Source organism: Prionailurus bengalensis, chromosome D3, assembly GCF_016509475.1.
Source record: "Prionailurus bengalensis isolate Pbe53 chromosome D3, Fcat_Pben_1.1_paternal_pri, whole genome shotgun sequence".
NCBI classification, from domain to species: Eukaryota; Metazoa; Chordata; class Mammalia; order Carnivora; family Felidae; genus Prionailurus; species Prionailurus bengalensis.
Window position 1 is genome coordinate 75,655,111 of NC_057356.1, and position 15,752 is coordinate 75,670,862.

A 15,752-nucleotide genomic window follows, 5' to 3' on the forward strand; every position below is an offset into this window, starting at 1 on the left:
AATGTATGACTTTTTGTGCTGACAGTGAGACGAAAATAAAGCCCAGCTCTGCTCAACAGATCCCACACCTGCTCTGTGTCCTGCAGAGGAGAGAGTCCACGGGCGCGCACACATCAGGCGACACACAGAGTTGGGCCATCTTATCAGAGGGCGACATGGCTCCTGTTGTGTTCCAGGCGCTGGTCTCTTCCTGCCTCACTCGCATTCCATCCTCTTTCCCCATCTTGGACTGTGCTCTCTGGAGAACCCTGCTGTCACTGTGTCTTCTCTTCCCCCTGGCACCTAGTCCTCAGCCTGGACGCAGGCTCTGTTATCTCCCATTGAACAATCCTCCCTTCCCTCCACATATCACCTGTCTGCTGCCTGGTCTCTCTTCTCTCCTCTGCCAGGAAAAGGAGTCTGTACTCTGTCTATTTTGTCACCTCTCGTGCCCTCTTGGCCTACTCTGATCTGATATTTGCCCCCACTATTTTGCTTACCCCTCTCTCTATCCCTCTGGTTAAACTTTTTTGATTGTCCAATGTTTTTTAGTCTTCAGGGACTCTCAAACTTTCTGGTCTCAGAACTCCTTAAAAAGTAAAGACCCAAAAGAGTTATTTGAAATACTGAATGCAGTTCATGTTGATATAACAACATATTTTTTTTTAATTTTTTTTTTAATTTTTTTTTCAACGTTTATTTATTTTTGGGACAATAACAACATATTTTTATGAAAAATAACTACTTTGCAAAACAAACCAAAACAAAAACCCTGAAAAAGTAGCATTGCTTAACATTTTTATAGATTTCTTTCATGTCTGGCTTAATAGGAGACAGGTGGATTTTCACATCTCTGCCCGTCTTTAATCTGTTGCCATATGTTGTTTTAATTGAAGTACGTGGTGAAAAATCTGGCCTCACATAGACATAGAGTTGAAAACAGGAGGAACGTTTCAATAGCCTTTTAAGATGATTTTGCATCTTCTTTAGCAGTTCACTAAAACTCAACATGTAGTCATTTTTAAAGGTTAGCTGCAATGTAGACTCTGTAATCATAACAAACTTTTCATATTGTGATATTTAATCCGTTGGTATATCTTGCACTTTGAGAGGGTCTTTCCCCTCTGGGTGACTCTATAACATTACGCATCTGCCTTTGGAAAATATTGGTAGCTGAATTTGGGGGATTGTCCATATATTGTTACATTGCAGCACACATTACCAAAACACTTGGCTAATATTACCGTTGATCTCATCAAAAAGTCAGCGAGAATTGGGAAGCTAGAACTCTAATTTTTACCTGAGAGCGTCAGTTTTATCATTGACAGCAAATTCTGTCGGTGGTTTTTCTGGACAGGAATAAAGTAGTTCATTTTCAAGAAAATGTCTGCCGAATGCTCAAGTCCAAATACGCACAGCGTGTCTCTGGGTTGTACGTTCAAGCACGAATGATGTCGTGTGAAGAACAGCTGGTTTGTAGCTTTTGCACCTCAGCCCTGCCAGTGTCCTTTCCTGACACAACCATCAGGCTTCAGCGTATGCCAGAAGTGCTTTCTGCACGCTCGCCATTGGATCACACTGCATATTCAGTTCAACACTGAACTTGTTTAGTTCTCTTTACTGCCAGCGCGTGGCTGCGGGAATGTAACAACGGCCGGTAGAGTTTGGTGCCGCGGCCTTGATTCAGGCCAGCAGCTTTACTTTTCACTGCTTTTACATCATCAGAGCAGCGTCGACGCAATGAACAGGTCACGTGACATCTCAGTATCTTCCAGAAGTAGTTTTGCTCTCGCAAACTTCCTGCCAGGAGCGCGAGGCCCCCACCCACAGATCCCCCTTTGAGAACCGCTGATTTAGCAAACTAGCCTTTTGTTGGACCGAAGCGTGAAACTTACTTCTTCTTAATTAAAACTCTCATTCGTACTTTGTGCACCCCTTAGATCCCAGAGATAGAAAGGTTACGTCATAACCTTTCCTGGGACCCAGCGCCTGGGGAGGAGGTGGGCTAGACTTGAGAAAGACCAGGGATTAGCTTCTCTGAGGCTCCATGCAAATCCTAAAATCGATTCTACTTGCTTGCTTGCTTACTTACTTACTTTATTTATTTATTTGTTTATTTATTAGGATTTTCATTTATTTTTTTATTTAAATATGAAATTTATTGTCAAATTTTTTGTTTCCATACAATACCCAGTGCTCATCCCAACAGGTGCCCTCCTCAATACCCATCACCCACCCTCCCCTTCCTCCCACCCCCCCCTTCAATCCTCAGTTTGTTCTCAGTTTTTAAGAGTCTCTTATGTTCTACTTACTTTAAAGGATGCTTTACTTTCCTGCTTTCCTCACTCTGCCCACAGCGCAGTGCTGCTCTCAGAAGAGGGCCTCCTTGGTACGCCTCGGTGGCTTAGACGGTTGAGCGTCCAATTTCAGCGCAGGTCATGATCTCATGGTTCATGAGTTCGAGCCCTGGATCTGGCTCTATGCTGACAGCTCAGAGCCCGGAGCCTGCTTCAGATTCTGTGTCTCTCTTTCTCTCTGCTCCTCCCCTGCTCATGCTGTGTCTCTGTCTCTCTCTCTCTCTCTCTCTCAGAAATAAACATTAAAAATTTTTTTAAAAAGAAGAAGAGGGCCTCCTTAAAGAGCCCTGGACATGGGGTGCAACTCAGAGCACTGTGATATATACTACCTGGCAGCAAAACTCCCCACCGGTTAGGGCTCATGTTACAGGTGATATTATATTAAATGGGTTAGACCTGCATTTCTTGAAATTGCAGTCTCAAATTCAGCGTGCCGATAGCACCTCAGTCTTTTTTCTCTTCCTTGAATAGCGCCACACTTACTTCTTGGAACTTCTCTTCCCGCTACTCCCTCTGGCGGAACACTCCTTGTCCAGATCTTGATGCGGCCTCTTTGGTCTCGTCATTCAGGTCCACTCCCCTGCCCTCCCTGTCTCACACACCCTCCTCGCCATCGCTGTCACGTTGCCATTTTATCTCATAGAGTTTATATCATCTGAAGTCACCTTGTTCATATTGACGCTTAGTTGCTAGGTGTGTGAGAACAGGGGCCTTTTCTGGTTGCTTTCCTGTTGTGTTCCCAGCAACCCTAGCCGTTGGGGGAATGCACTCCAAGACTCTGTGCCTGCAGGGAGGCTTCAGAGGATCGCCCCTGGGACAGGGGGGTAGTGCAGGCACGCCCAGACCTCTCCACCCTCTTGCCTCAGAGGATCCATCCCTGGGTTAGAGCGAGGGCAGGCACACCCTGGCCTCTCCTTCACCCCCTCTCACCTCTCCCATTGCAGCCTCACCTTCTCAATTTCTTTCCTGCCTCTTCCCAGTCCTAAATCTTGCCTCATCCTGTTGATTCCAAAGTTGCCCTGTAGTCTCTTCTTAGCAGCCTAAGTGCTTATTAAGTGTTTAGCTTGCTTTTGTTTCATTGAAACCAAATTCTCAAAGGTACAGAATATATATGAAATCTTAAGATCTATATTCTGTATACACACACACACACACACACACACACACACACCCCTATATATATATGTGAGCGACAGAATGAGAGCAAGCCTACTTTTTCAAAGATAGACACTATGTCAACAATTCTCAACCCTTTTTAAAGTCTCAGGACCCCTTTATACTTACAAACTGTGGAGAACCCCCAAAATTTTTGTTTATGTGGATTATACCTGTCAATATTTGGCATGTTAGAAATTAAAATTAAGAAATTTAAAAGTAACCCATTAAATCTTTATGCAAATAACATTGTAATGAAAAATGATATTTTCCAAGACAAAGCAAATTAGAAGAATGGCATTGTTTTGTTTTTTCCAATCTACCATTAATAGAAGCCTGCCAGATTCTCCTATCTGCTTCTGCCTGTGATAGCTCACATCCTGTAGCATTTGGAAAAGCCAACTATACACTCGTGAGAAAATGAGAGTGAAAAGGGAAAATAGCATCTTAGTGTTCCTGTGAAAGCGGGTCCAAAGCAGAGCGTGCTTTAAGAACGGCCACTCTAAGAGTGGCTGTGGGCTGCCTTCAGTGGCAGATGGGTTCTAGATTGTGGGGGCCCCTGCCTCTGCCACACCCAACTGGACAGCCTTGGGCATGTCTGTGGGCTTCAGTTTCCTCCTCTATAAAATGAGAGGCTTCCTAATAACCTGAGGCAAGATACAACTCAAAAATGTGAAAATTTTTTCCTCATTACTGACTTATTAATGTATGATTACCAGTCATTCTATCTCATAATAAAGTTCTGAAACATGTTATGTCATATGCCCCTAATATAGGAATGCTACAGCTGCTTTAATGCCTTCCCTAAAATTCTTTGAAGTAATTAAATATCAAACCTGAACCTACACTAGATTATTTAATGAACAAAAGACTCAACTAATATGAAAAGTAAGTTAAATATTTTAAAAAGAAGAAACAAGGAATTCCTGTTTTATTATGCTATTTGTTTTAGCCTGATAAAGTTTTGTGGAAAAAGCCACTTAGGTAGAAGTCAGAGCACAGGTTTCACATAGTATCACCATTGTGCTTTTAACACCATATTATTTATGGTACTTGTAGACAATGAAATATTCAGCACTAAAAAGAAATGAACTGTCAAGCCATTAAAGATATGAAGGAACTTTAAATGCTAATTACTAAGTGAAAGGAGCCAATCTGAAAAGGCTACATACTGGGTGATTCCAACTATTTGACATTCTGTAAAAGGCGAAGCTGTGGAGTCAATGAAAAGATCAGTGGTTACCAAGGGTTAGTGGGAAAGAGCGGATGAATGGGCAGAGCACAGAGGATTTCTAGGGCAGAGAACCTACTCTGTGTGGTACTGTAATGGTGGCTGCATCATTCTACATTTGTCCAAACCCCTAGAATGTACGATACCAAGAGTGAATCCTAATGTAAACTCTAGACTCTGGCTGATGATAATGTGTCAATGGAAGTTCATTAGTTGTAAAAAAAAAAAAAAAAAGGACCACTCTCGGAAGGTAGATGTTGATGATGAGGGAGTCTGTGGGGGGCCAGGAGTATATGGGAAAACTGTGTATTTTCTGCTCAGTTTTACTGTGAAACTAAAACTGCTCTGAAAAGTAAAGTCCACTTCTTTTAAAAGCATATCATTATTCATTATAAAAAATCAAGAAATCAATATGAACTTAAGTGATGTGTAATGTTGAGCCTTCAGTATTTATTTTTGATGACAGCATATCATTCTCAATCATTCAGTGATGAGAAATTTTAATTAGTCACTCTGATATGGCTTATACCGTCTAATTATTTTAAATAACACTAGATGGTGTTTATTTTTAGGATTGAAAATTAATATGAAAAGAAAATATTTTAATTGACTGGGTTTTGCCATGTAAATGATAAATCTCAGTACCCAATTCCAAAATTAGAAAAAAGGGATCACTGAAGAACTAGGACTCAGTAGGGGTGCCTGGGTGGCTCGGTCGGTTCATCTGCCTCTTGATTTCGGCTCGGCTAAGGTCACCATCTCCTGGTTTGTGGGTTCGAGCCCTGCATTGGGCTCTGTGCTGTCAGTGCTATCCGCCGATAGCACAGAGCCTGCTTGGGATTCTGTCTTCTTCTCCTCTGCCCTTCCCCGCTTGCTCTCTCTCTCTCTCTCTCTCTCTCTCTCTCTCTTAAATAAAAATAAACTTAAAAAAAAATAGGGGTCACTAAATGGAGTTCAGTTGATTTAACAAAGTAAAATATTTTTTTAAGCAATTGTGTGGCTTTTCACGATTAAAATTTTCTGAAAGTATTTTAGAATTTGTTCACTTATTCAGCATTTAATGTGTGCCTGCTCTGTACACGGGGCTGTGCCGAGTCAGTGCGGGCTGCCCGGCTACATCTGGTCAGTCAGGCACTGCACTGTCGCTGCTTCAAAAGCCCTGAAGTTGGCTTGGCAGAGGCAGGATGGTGAAGCAGAGAAAGGTCACGGTGCTACGGTAAGAGGGCGTCTGGGACACATAGAAGAGTTCCAGGTGGTATGACACAGAGGAGGGACCAGGTAGTAGTGTAGTTGGAAAAAGGAGAGTTGGTGGTGTCTTAACCGAGTTTACAAAGATGAGTAGATGTTTATCAGGGAGACCAATCCTTCTGACTCCAAAATCTGAGCTACTTCCTTATGCAGAATTGGTGGTCATTGAATGAAATCTTACGTTAAATGTGATGGTGAATCTCTGACTGATGAGTCAGGGCTCACTTTGCAGAAATTACGGTGTGCATTCTTCCGCGTTACATGTTTCATTGCCAAGAATGAAGAAGTTTTCTTTTTTTTTATTTTTTTTTATTTATTTTTTTTTCAACGTTTATTTATTTTTGGGACAGAGAGAGACAGAGCATGAACGGGGGAGGGGCAGAGAGAGAGGGAGACACAGAATCGGAAACAGGCTCCAGGCTCTGAGCCGTCAGCCCAGAGCCTGACGCGGGGCTCGAACTCCCGGACCGCGAGATCGTGACCTGGCTGAAGTCGGACGCTTAACCGACTGCGCCACCCAGGCGCCCCAAGAATGAAGAAGTTTTCAAACAATCTGTGCATAGACCAGACCAAATATTTAACGGCGTGAATACTTGGATTTCTTAGTACATGTTAGAGACTTGTAGTAGTAAGGAGGAAACTTTAAAGGGCTCAGGATATAAATTACTCTAATTTACTGTAAATGGAAAAATCATCTGCATTTTAGGAGTATTTTTTTTTAAATTTTTTTTTTCAACGTTTATTCATTTTTGGGACAGAGAGAGACAGAGCGTGAACAGGGGAGGGGCAGAGAGAGAGGGAGACACAGAATCGGAAACAGGCTCCAGGCTCTGAGCCATCAGCCCAGAGCCCGACGCGGGGCTCGAACTCCCGGACCAGGAGATCGTGACCTGGCTGAAGTCAGACGCTTAACCGACTGCGCCACCCAGGCGCCCCATGCATTTTAGGAGTATTGACATTGAATTCTTTTTATTTAAAATTTTTTTTAATGTTTTACTTATTTTTGAGAGACAGAGAGACAGAGAGAGAGAGAGAGACAGAGTATGAACAGGGGAGGGGCAGAGAGAGAGGAAGACACAGAATCCCAAGCAGGCTCCAGGCTCTGAGCTGTCAGCAAAGAGCCTGACGCAGGGCTCAAACTCGTGGACTGTGAGATCATGACCTGAGTTGAATTTGGATGCTTAACCGACTGAGCCACCCAGGAGCCCCTTGAAATTTAAAATGTTTTTGGGGTGCCTGGGTGTCTCAGGCAGTTAAATGTCTGACTCTTGATTTCACCTCAGGTCATGATCTCACAGTTCATGGGATCGAGCACCATGTTGAGCTCTGTACTGACAGCACAAAGCATGCTTGAGATTCTTCCTCTCTCTGCTCCTCCCCTGCTCACACACACTCTCTCAAAATAAATAAATAAACATTAAAAAGTAAAATGTTTTTGTGGTTTTGCTGGATTTAACTATCTCTCAGCTGACTTTTGTTGGGAAAAGTATGATCTTATATAGAAAATGTACTTTATGATAAAACACTTTTAGTTGTTCATGTCCTCTGAATGTAATTATTGTTTACCAACAGTTGTTTCCATTAAAAGATACCAGAACTGTGGCACATCATACTGCCATTAAAAAGATTGAGGCCAATCCGTTTCTACTGATATAGAAAGGTATCAGTAGAAGACAAACTAGCAAAGTTTCAGAAGAGTAGGTAAAATAAAATCATTTTTTGAAGAAGAAAACTATATGGAAGGATCAATATTCACGCATGTACACGTACAATACATATGAAAAGGGAAAAAAATCCTGGGAAAAGCATTTCCCTTGAGTGCCTGGGGTGCTGGAGGAGATTGGTGGTCAAGGGTAACTTTCCTTTCTTAACTGTTTATTTGTCTATATTCTCTGGGTTTCTTTTTTACAATGAGTGTGTATTTCTTTAAATTTGTTGTATATTAGAAAATTCAAGTAAAAATAATGATAAAGTAACCATTGGGAAAACATTAAAGCTATAACAGATACACAAAAAAACAAGGTAAAATAAGTAGTTTTGAACTGAATGGGGAAAAAAAATCTAGACAGAAGAATGAAAAGTCTATATTTTCAGAGCCAGTTTACGTTTTCTTAAACTTTGTTATTATGTAGACAGACTGATTGATCCTCTTTTCAAGTGAAAAGCTGAATCAGCTCTATTCACCCTAAATGGGCACTTAGAATCCAGTAAGGAGATGAACACTGTCTGCTTTAGAACAGTGCATGAGCTCATTTTTTTAAAAAAACTCCTCTAAACCTGTGGTTTGTTCTTATCCCATACGGTGATAACAATAATGGAATGTAAAGCAGCTTCTGTCCTAGCTTCCAGGAAAATTCTTAAATTGGTTACCATTTTGTAGTCCTCTTTTTACAATAAATAATTATAGATGTTACTCGTATGCTCGGGTGAGTAGAAGTCCCTCTAAAACCACTTTAGTCCACTTCCCTGCTCCTAAGAAAAACTCCCCGACAGATGGCTGTCTTTCAGTATTAAGATTCTTCATAGAACAAACCTCTGCCACTTCTAGGGAGTATTCCATTCCACTGTATCACAGGAAGAATATTTAATTTTCAGACTGTTTGAAATGATATAAAGAGTTTCGAACCAAAACCCCTGTTGTTTGTATTAGCAACTTGGAGCTGAAGCTCAAATAATTTGCAGTTGTTATCAGGTTATATTTGCCAATCACAAATATTTAAGAAATAAATATAAAATTCGGGGGGGACTCATTTCCCTCATTTATTAGCATCTTACCAGTCAGAACTGATTTGCCCTAAGCAAAATAGCACATTAGCTACATCTGATTTATTCTTCCTGTGGTATATATTCAGAGGTACAGAAGATGGCGGTGATGATGATGCTGGTGATGCTGGTGATGGTGATGATGATGAAAGCTACTAAAGTGTGCAGGTACTTACCATAGTAGGGTTTATTGTGTGCCAGGTACTGTTCTCAGTACTTGGCATGTATTAGCTCATTGAACCCTCACAACAACCATGAGGTACTAGTGTTGAGGTACTAGGTACTAGTGGTGTTCCCACTGTCACATAAGGAAACCACAGCATAGGCAAATTAAGTAACTTGCCCAAGGTTCACACCAGTTATTAAGTGGCAGAGCCAGGTGAGAAGAACTCTTTCCCAGCCATCATACGATGCACTCTTAACATGCATGGCATTTTCCTTGCAGAAATTCTGCTCCCTATACAACCTAGGAAGTATTTCCAGTTCTCCTCTTAGCATTCTGGCTACAGTGTGTCCATAGCAAGTTCTTCCAGAAGGAAAGTAATTCACCTGTTAAATATTTAACAGTGTTATTCAGGAAATATCTATAGACCACTTACAGTTTACAAGAGGCTGAATGGGAGATCGTGACTCTCAAATAGAATTCAACAGTATCCGTCACCATCTCAGAATGAGGAATTTTTCCATTTTGCCTTTTGAACTGGTGCCCTCCACCAGAATGACGCACTTCTAGAAAACATCTCCTTACCCTCCACCGCTCACATCCCCCAAAACTAACACAGCTCCCCTTGAACTGGTGCTTTTGCCAAACCACTTTTCACATCTGTAAATCTTTCAAAAACATGAGCAGCATGGAGACCTGGAGTTCTGGGGTCAGTTTGGGAACACGTTCTATAAAGTACCTTCTGATTTACAGAGCGTCCCCACCCCACCCCCGATTACAGCGATGTATCTGTGAAGACTGTCAGACAGTGCTCTGAAAACCTGCTCTTCCTCTTCCCAGCCCTCACATGGTGGTCCTCAGAAGAGCTCTTTGGCATCTCATACTGGCCAGCAAGGGGACTGGGGCAGATGTCTGTGGGTAGTGTGACCTGTGCATTGATTGCTTCACCAAGAAGGCTTACCTTACCTGTTCTTTCCCGCAGAAGAGCTTTGCCTGTGTTTAGGGCTCCAATCTTCTTCTTCTTTTTCAATTTTATTTTTTAAGTTTACATATTTATTTTGAGAGAGAGAGAAAGAGAGCACACGAGTGTGGGAGGGGCAGAGAAAGAAAGAGAGAGAGAGAGAGAGTCCCAAGCAGGCTCTGTGCTGTCAGTGCAGAGCCCAATGCGAGGCTGGATCCCACAGGCTGTCAGATCGTGACCTGAGCCTAAATCAAGAATCGGACCCTTAACCGACTGGGCCACCCAGACACCCTTAGGGCTCCAATCTTCTTCGTGGGTTATCGGGAACACTTCATGGATATTGATGAATTCACTCCTCATCTACTATGTATAGGGATACACGTTGTTGATTAGCTTTTAAATAATTTTTGTTTACATTAATAAAGAAACCTGCATGCAAATCCAGCAGAGTGTAACTGAATGAATCTCTAAAAGTTATTTCATGCAAATTAAAACAAAAATGTGATACCATTTTTTTCCTTGTATTGGTAAAAAAGAAAATTTGGTAATACCAAGTGGGGGTACTCTCTTACTTTTAGAGGGAATTGAAGGTAAATTGGCATTGCCTATCAAATGTAAAATGTGTGTATGCTTTAATCCAGAGTCTTGCTTTGAGGATTCTGTCCTACAAAAACATTCACTTGTATATACAAGGATCCACATACAGTACAACTTAACTGTCAGAAAGGGAATAGTTAAATAATGGAATATATGTATAGAGGAGTACAATGCAGGAATGAGAAAGAATGATGTGGGAGCCCGTATACTGACATAGGAGGGGGGTGGTTCCATGAAGTGTTGAGAGAAGAAAAGAAAGTTGCAGAATAGGATGGGTAATACGATATCATTTCTGTAACCAAAACTAGAAAAAACTCTCAGAAGATCCACCAAATCATTAATAGTAGTCAACTGTTGGCGAGGAAAGGGGTTACCATGAGAGTGAGGACTGACTTTTTATTATATACATAATGGCGGTGTTTGAGTTTTTATTTTATTTATTTTTTTATTATTTTTTAAATGTCTATTTACTTTTAAGAGAGAGACAGTGTGCAAGTGGGGGAGGGGCAGAGAGAGAGGGAAACACAGAATCTGAAGCAGGCTCCAGGCTCCGAGCTCTCAGCACAGAACCCGACGCAGGGCTCGAACTCACAAGTCGTGAGATCATGACCTGAGCCAAAATTGGACGTTTAACTGACTGAGCCACCCAGGCACCCCTGAGTTTTTTTTACAAGTACCTATTACCTTAATACCTTTTTAACAAAAAGAGTCAAAAGTTTGTGAACAGTTTTAAATCAACATCAAGAATTTCTAAAAGCCACTCAACAGTCCTAATTCCTCATTTACTTATAAAAATACGTGTGTCAAGTATTTGGGGCAGTGCCAGATATAATTGTAAATAGTTATAAATTGTAAATAATCGTATTCATTCCATACATTCTGTTCTGCACACCCTTAGCATTTAGATGGTTTCACGTTAAGTTGGGGATTAATCTTGGATTTTTGAAGAGTGTTTCTTATTTTTTAACGCTCAAGGATACGAAAGTAGTAACAACCTGAGACTATTGCAGGTTACCAGAGTCATAGTGAAGAAAGAGACTCTACTGGTTTCTGTTTTCCTCCCAAATCATATTTTTGCTAAGAGTTGATGTTTCCTTTTCCTTTGTGTTTCCAAATTGACTTTTAAATTTCACATCAGTTTTCTCTTATTTGAAGGCCACTTTTAATAAAGACAAAAAGATCACCAATTCAAAGGAGACTATAAATAGAGAGTACCGAAGCTCTTTCAAGACTCAGGCACTGGGTGCTTGGCACGCTCACAAGCAAAGTGATTTGCTCCAGGATCCTGCACTCAATTCACATGTGTGTTTCACACTATAAACCACTCCATTGTGGAGTGGATGTCACCCCATCGTGACTTAGTCCTGAAGAGTCGAAAGCATAGATAGGGCTTTGGAGAAATAAGATAACCTATTGCAGTGTTTACTAATGACTGATAAGTTATTTCTGTTAATTCTGTTTTGTGTGTGTCACAGTACCATGTTCATTGACATTTTTGTGTGGCAGATTCTTAGCATAATCTTTATTTCCATAACAACATTTATACCAAAAATACATACTTTCGTGTATACATCGTTACTTAGACTATATTTGCCTTCTTGAGTTTCAGCCTAGGTAGTCTTTTCTAGTTCCCTAAGGTAGAATTAAATAGTTTCCACTATGCAGCTGTTGGTCTTACGCTGATATATCCAGGTTACGGGGGCCTTTTCAGATAATTCCATGTAAATCTACAGTTGTTTGTCTCAATTAAAAATAGATTTTTAGACCGTTCTCTGTTCTGTTTCTTGACTTCTGCCTAACTTTTTTGGACAGTTTTTATTTCCTTTGTTTCTTTATCTCATTATTTTAGACCCTATAAAATACTGGTCTCAAAAACCAGTATGTTTTGCACAGTTTATACACTCGTCCCCAATGGATAGGCATAGTGTTTGAACTTCTTACTGCATGACTTTTTACTGTTTGTTTGGGCCACATTTATGTATTCATACATTCAACAAAAGATAAAGAAAAAATAGGATGTTGGACTACACAGTAATGGAGGAAAGGCTGCTGTCTTAGACAAGATGCTGCATGAAGCTCTCCTTTGTCAAGATCATCTTGGAACAGAGACATAAACAAAGTGACTGTATGATCTGAGCCATGGAGACATCAGGCAGATGAGATTTTCAAGCAGAGGGAGCAGCAAGTGTTCAAGCTCCAAAGTGGAAACACTCTTGGCATATTCGAGAAAGTACAAGGAGATCAGTATAGGTAGAGCAGAGTGAGCAAGGGGAGAGCAGATGACGTCTGAGAGGTGGGACCACATCGTGTAGAGTCTTGAGGGATGGTTGTGAACATAAGACATGTGACTTGATTTATGGTTGAAGAGGATGTCCCCGGCCGCATGTGGGCGCTGATGAAAGTGTGGGTATCAGGAACTAAACTTCTGGGATGGTAACCAGCCCAACCCCAGCAAGAAATACATTTTGTAACATTACCGAATTCCAGTTTATTCTTTTTTCACATGCCTGGGTGGTAATGGATTCTCTAACTTAGCCGAGTTTCTTTGTGATGGGCCAAGCAACAGAGATCATTGTTTTAATTTGAATATAATGAAGGGACTCTCGCCAGGTTGTGACCCAAGAAAGCTGCCCAAGTGACATGGTATCAGTGCAGGGAACTGGAGACTGAGATCCCATTTCACAAGACTCCACACACACGAGTCCTTATTCTAAGAACACCCCCCTTCCAAATTTTGGAGGAATTTAAGACTGTCACGTAGGATCAGGTCAAGGCTGGGATAATTTTAAAAACTGTAGTGGATCCTCCTCTTCAATCCACTGATACCTTTGTGGGTAGCGGTAAATAAGGCCTATCTCACTATCCTTGATCTTGACAGGCCCTCAATAGAAAACTGGTTCCAGGAGAGTAGTAGTCTAGGGGTCTGGTGGATTCTGGAAACCCTCGGCAGAGATAGGCCTACTGCAGCAGCCAGTCCCTAGAGTAGACACTTATGAAGTGACTGCATGTATTTCTTCTTTTAAAAGAGACGCTGTATAAAGTTTAGCAAGAAATCCAGAGATAAAAACGTGTCATTAGACCTTCACTGTCTAGAACTGTTATATCATTTAGAAGTATTACTCTAGCAGTAAATTGCAGAGAATGAAAATGCAGACCTGTAACATATAGCCCTTTCCAGGCAAACTAAAGCTTTCATACCAGGAATAGATTTTGGCCTTTTTTTTCTTCCATAAATTGTGGTGTTTATAGATGGTACAGAAACATGAAGTTGATATCCAGAGCACAGAAGATGACCAATGTAACAAAAACTTTAAAGATTCTAGTTTAAGTAAATTTTGTCCACACGAATGTATTTTACCACAGGTTTGTTTTGAGGAGGAGAATTTTGAGAGATAATTATAGTCCTGTTCTGCAGAAAGATTTAGGCAATATTACCACTACATCTGTGCAAAGTTTAATCATAGATTTTGAAAATACTTCTGGAAATTTTATTTTCCTATGGCTATTAGCCGGCACAGAATATTTAAGCCGTTTGTTAGATATTATGTTCCATGTTACTCTAATAAGGAATAGATTGTGTGTGCTTAAGTGTGTAGATGTAGGTGTAGACACATGGTGATGCCCGGTACTTAAACCACTGTAATTATTGAATAATAAAGTAGTGTCTTTAAACTCTTCAGATTTTTATTTTCAGTTCTAAGAAATTGGATTTTGAATGCCGATTCCTACCTTCTCTAATAAAGTAGAGTGACATGATGCTTTAGACAGGAAAAACTGAGAAACTAACCTTTTACTAATCAGTTAATAGTGGGGAAGCTTCATATGTGTCAGAAGCCTTCAGTACCCTTTCTTCTCTGAAGCCAGTATACAGAGAGGACATCCCATACCTGAGCCCAGCAAAACCAGCAGGACATCCCAATATAGTGTCCTTCGTGTGACTAAAAAGATAAAACATTAATTTTCCACTGAAAGGAAAGAAGTCGTGTCACTGGGTAAGGCTTAGGGATAGGACGAAAGTATTATTGAATCCACTACTTGCTAATAAGTACCAAACAAAAAGTTTTAAAACTTAATATCTTGTTTCCTAGATTTATGAAATGTGGATGGATGTCATAATGAATGCCCAAACAGCTTTATCAGAATATCTCTGGTTTCAAAATCCTCACATTCAAACCTCTTTCTCTCTCTCAGCCTCTCAGAAATGTAGTCGCATGGCCAGGTAGTATTTTACTCAGTTTCAAGAAAGCGTTAGAGCAGTAATTTCCTTGCTGTCATGTTTTACCTCCCTGTCCCATCTTTAAAAAGATAATAATGGAAAAGTTAGCTTGATAGTATGACATCAAAGAGAAAAAAGGCAACAGTTGTGTGGTAGAATTGTGTAATATCATAAATATTTAGGGTAAGCCACTTGTTCATCTGGGCAACTCATACTGAGTATATTGAAAACTCTTTGGGGATATAAAATCATACCTTATTTATACTTGTAATAGTTTTTATTCGTATCTTCCCAGGCTCCAGCCATATGGTCATGAAATCATTATGGCAAAGCATAGATCCGGAGTTCAGATACCTAATTCAGTTGAGAAAATTAATTTAGCAAAAAAGAAATAAAAGTAAATCAGCCTCTTATAAGCTTCCAATCATCCTCCCTAAGCTTTCTTTTCATGTAATGCCAAATAAGTACCAAATATGCTTACTTACACTACTGTACTCGTAGCTCTCATTTAGATAAACTGGCAAATGTGGAAGATCTATGGAACTTGCCAGATAACTTTTTCTTGTGGCTGACTTCCTAATTTCATTCTAAATTATTGATATCAACTCAAGCATAACATTTATGTAGCTTTTTATGATTGTTCTGCTAGAAAGAATATTTCACTGCTTAATACTCTAATAAAATGTGAGAACATAATCAGATTGAATATGTACGCCTTTTCATCTTTTCTGTTTCTGTTCGAATAGAAGTATTTGCATAATAGTTACTCCAGCAGAACTGAATTTCCATATTAAATCTCGTTTGTATTTGACCCTGTTTATCGTTTGAAAATTCAAGGGTGTTTGTAATGATGAAGTTGTCTTTTCCTGCCAGTAATTATTAACGGGACTAAGTGGTATTCCACATCATTTTTCTTTCAGTTGATTTTAAGAGCCACTAAAGTGCAACAGTTTTGAAAAAATCTCAGTGCATTAATTACCTGTTGATTTAAAAATATATGTCAGAGCCCACTTCCACCTCCAGGTTATCTCACCTGTTTTGTTTGTTTGTTTGTTTTTGTTTGTGTTGTTGTTAAAATGTTC

The 15,752-nt window shown here is 40.2% G+C and overlaps 1 protein-coding gene across 9 annotated transcripts in view; it reads left to right on the forward strand.

The window, feature by feature from the left end:
* WDR7 (WD repeat domain 7) overlaps positions 1-15,752 on the forward strand; it is a 360,496-nt gene that overhangs the window by 271,498 nt on the left and 73,246 nt on the right. The gene's annotated exons all lie outside the window — the stretch shown is intronic.